Source organism: Saccopteryx leptura, chromosome 11 (genome assembly GCF_036850995.1).
Source record: "Saccopteryx leptura isolate mSacLep1 chromosome 11, mSacLep1_pri_phased_curated, whole genome shotgun sequence".
In the NCBI taxonomy this organism is placed as follows: Eukaryota; Metazoa; Chordata; class Mammalia; order Chiroptera; family Emballonuridae; genus Saccopteryx; species Saccopteryx leptura.
Genome location: NC_089513.1, coordinates 42812515 through 42816652, shown reverse-complemented (window position 1 = coordinate 42816652; position 4138 = coordinate 42812515). Strand labels below are relative to the sequence as shown.

At 42.7% G+C, this 4138-nt stretch overlaps 1 non-coding gene across 1 annotated transcript; it reads left to right on the top strand.

The window, feature by feature from the left end:
• The first annotated feature begins 2997 nt into the window (after positions 1–2997).
• LOC136383648 (small nucleolar RNA SNORA31) lies at positions 2998–3123 on the top strand. Its single transcript, XR_010747465.1, has one exon. It is a non-coding gene; the product is annotated as a small nucleolar RNA SNORA31 (small nucleolar RNA).
• Positions 3124–4138: the final 1015 nt, after the last annotated feature.

Here is a 4138-nt window from a genome sequence, read left to right as displayed (position 1 = left end):
CCAAGGCTTGCCTGGTCAAGGCACATATGGAAGTCAATGCGCCTTTTCCTTTCTTTTTTTTCTCTCTCTCCCCATACTAAAATAAATAATTTTTAAAAAATAAATATATTTCTGTTGTTGAAACCATCTAGTCCTTGGTGCTTTCTTTTGGTAACTCTTGCAAACTGATATCCTTTGGGTAGAAAGAGAGAGGGCCTGTCTCTCTCTGCTTGTGGTCAAGGAGTGGTGGGCACATGACTACATTTTGAGGTCTCCATCCCATAACTGTAGAGGGGCTCTCCTTTCTGGGAGCTGGATACAGAGGAGGATATACACTGGGATCAGCAGAGGAGGGAGGTTCTGTGAAAGTCAGACACCATTTTTTTAAAACATGCTTGTTCACCAAAAAATACCGATCACCTATTTATTATGAATTCAACATGAACTGGCCTTGTTGATAAATGGTGACCTCATGCCACACCCATGGAGCTCATGGTATTAGGGCACAGGCAGTTACTATGGAGTGTGGGCAATGCTAATCCATCCCTGGGAAGCAGCACATACAGCACGTGGATGTGAGGGAAGGCTTGTGATAGCAAAGGTGTCCATGTCAGACATGAAGAATGGGGAGGTAGCCTAGCAGGGAGGAGAGCGAAGAGAGTTACAGGCATGGGAGAGCAGCTGTGAAGTCTTGCAGGAGAAGGAGAGCATGACATATGAGCAATTGGAGTTTGCCATGGTTAGAGCGCCCAGTGGCAGGTGAGGCCCCAGACCCCTGCTGAGCCAGTGGCATCAAGGGGCTTGCTGTCTAAAGACAATGGGAAGTGACTGAAAGATGTAATGCTTGGTCACTTGTGTGTGTGCATGCGTGCACATGTGTGTGTTTTGTGGTTGTATGTGTAGGCATGGGTAGAAAGGAGTTTCCTATAGGTGGTTTAGTTATCCAGAGTCTCCCAAAATATCTGAACATCTGTAATGCTGGCTGTCTGAAAGCATAATGGAACCTCACTACAGAACCAGCATCAATATGCCCTAGTCCTGAATTCTATTCTTGTCTCTGTTACATTCTAAGTTCTAAAAAATTTATGATTTTCTCAGGACTTGGCATGCTCAATTGTGAATGAAATAGAAAATGCAAGTCACTGGTATTATAGTGTTAAGCAAGCATAGTCCCCCAACTAGTCAGTGGTAGAAATATTGGCTTGTTGAGATGATTGTCCATGGAAGCTGTGTTTGTCCACCCTCTTGTGGCTCAGGTCACTTCAGTCCAGGCCCTGCTTCTCAGAGACCCAGTGGTGCATTTTCCTTGCTTCTGATGAACAGCAACAAGGGCTTCTGGTCTGGGGGATTAGGTTGAGAGTATTCTCTTTGAAGCTTTCATAAATCCAGCAAAAATTTCACAGCATTTTGAGTGCTGCAGGTGAAGAATTTAACAGCTGGTGGGAGTGTAAATTAGAGCCAATTATAACTTGATTGACCTGCCTTGACAATATAACTGTCTTCCCTAATTTAAAATGCCTAGCTGGATCCTCTGGCCTGGTTAGGTGGTGATTTCAAAGGCAGAACAGCTGAAACTAGGAAATTCTGTAACGGAGCTATGACAGTAATAAGGATTTATTTATATAGCACTCTGTTTCCCCGGGACTGTACTGACTGCGTTCAGGCTGAGGACCAGCACGTTATGTCAGGAATGAAGAAGGGCCGGGCTTGCAGAAATGACCCAACGCTAGTGACAGAAGTAGAGCATGTGTGTAAATTTTGAAAGTAGTGAAGGAATGGGGAAATTTCTCAGTTCCAGAGTGTTTTGCCAGTTGTCACAATATTTGTAAAGAAATCAACTGTAGAGTAGAATTGAAAAGCATGGTTAATGTATTTTAGATTTTATTTATTCATTTTAGAGAAGGAAGAGAGAGAGAGAGAGAGAGAGTTAAAATAATGGAGGCGTGGAGCTGGAAGCATCAACTCCCATATGTGCTTTGACTGGTCAAGCCCAGGGTTTCAAACTGGCAACCTCAGCATTCAATGTCAAATGTCAATGCTTTATCCACTGGGCCATCACAGATCAAGTGAAAAGCATGTTCTTTAAAACAGTTTAAAAAGGAAATATGAGGCCCTGGTTGGTTTGCTCAGAGCATAGAGAATGGCCTGGCATATGGACTTCTCGGGTTTGCTCCCTGATCTGGGCTCACAGGGGAAGCAACCATCTGCTTCTGGTCCGTCCCTCTCTCCCTTCTCTCCCTCTTCCTCTCTAGCAGCCAATGTCTCTATTAGTTCGAGCTTAGGCCCCAGGCGCTGAGGGTAGCTTGGTTGGTTTGAGCATCTGTCCCAGACAGGCACTGCCAGGTGGATCCAGGTCAGGGAGCATGTGGGGAGTCTCTATCTCCCCTCCTCTTACTTTAAAAAAGAGACATATGAGAAATTCCCCCTGTTTTTCTCTGGCTAATTTTAGAAGCTAATTTATTCCACCACCACCACATTACTTAAATAGGACAAGGAAGTATTGTATTTAAACTCCAGTTCAGAAGCAGCCTGCTCATTTCCTACTCCTTATTCATATGAGTTTGGGTTTATTTAACTATTTAAACTTTGTAAGGAAAAAAATTAGTTGCTCAGTATTTCTTGCTTTGCTTTGAGTCAGTTTTCTGGGCCATTTTTATTCATAGAATTCTGACGCAGGCGATCTGCATATGCCATGCTTTCGGTTCTGGGAAGGCAGTGCTCCCACCCGTGTCATTAACCTGGCAGAGATTAAACAGGTGTACTCCCCACTCCCACCTCTGCCACCTGAGCTTACTTGATCTGGGGCACATTGCTCTGTGGATCGCAGATTATTTTATCTGCTCAATGGAAACAAAACCTTATGATGTTGTAGCGATTATCAAAATATGACAGATTTTCCTGCTTGACCAAACTCTACCGAGGCTCCTCTGAGTCCTCTTCCTGACTAGGTCTCCAACTCGGCCTATGAAAACTTGAACAAATATGAACATAGAGTAACAGGTTAAAACCTATTCCTAGCTGCATCCACTGATAGACCTTGAACAGTCTGATGTTGTTTTGGTTTGCACAAGGATGCAAAAGAAAGAATCCCTGTGCTTTCTGTCTGTCTTCGTGGCAGCCCAGATTGAATAGGGGACTACATCTGCAAAAACCCCCCCAAAAAAACCTATTCCTAGGATGACTCTAGCCTTCAAAAGGTACCAAACTTACTTCCTGCTTTTTGTTGTTTTTGCTTTTTTGAGACTACGGAGTCCCTGCTCAGCATTATCTCTGCTCTCCCATCTCTGACTTCAGTTAACTTTGGGCTCTTCCCTATTGGAGTAGTCTATCACTGATTCAAGTCTGCCCTTACCATCTTAACTGGTATCTGGCTTTGTTTATTTCTGACAGAAACCATATACAAAATGGCTTGCCATAATTTCTGGGAATGTGGCTGTCAGGAAATGGTATCATCCTGTTTCTACCTCTGTCAGGACCATCTCTGCACCACTGGGGCTGCCCAGCCTTCATATTTGTTTCTCTGTTCTTGCTCCCAGTGAACCATTGCAATGAGTGGGGGAGGGCTTTTCTTAAGATCCCATGTAGAATGAATTTCTCTAGTGTTCTTCCTGTTGTTGAGGCTCATAATACTAATATAATTTAGGTCTATTGTATATTAAATGTAAATTTGCAAGGCTTAGAAATTTAATCCTTTTTTGGTATATAGTTCATATAAAATTAAGAAAGAAAGTTAGGACAAGAAGAATAAATAAAGACCCGTATGTCATAGCAAAAGGTATGGATACTTTCAGTTTTGATTCATTGTATCAGTATGGATACAACCCAAGTTTTACTGCCTTAAGTTTTATAACATGTTGCCAAAGGGAGCAGAAGACTGAGTCTCAAACAATCACATCAATATTCACACTTTTGGCTTCTAGTGTTGCAAACTGTATACTGAGTGTATGAACTGAGCTTCATCTTAATGGCTCTGAGCCATCAGGAAGCATCCTTTTAAGGAGGACAAATTAAGAGTATGGCTTTGTGACAGTGCTCTCTCTCCCCTTTTAAAATTGATTCTGGATGTGGACTAGGTTTTTCTGGAAGTCTAGTCTTTATATAATGAGAGCTTTCCTCGCTTATTAATGTGGTTCCCTGGGTAGCTTCCAAAGTAAAAAAA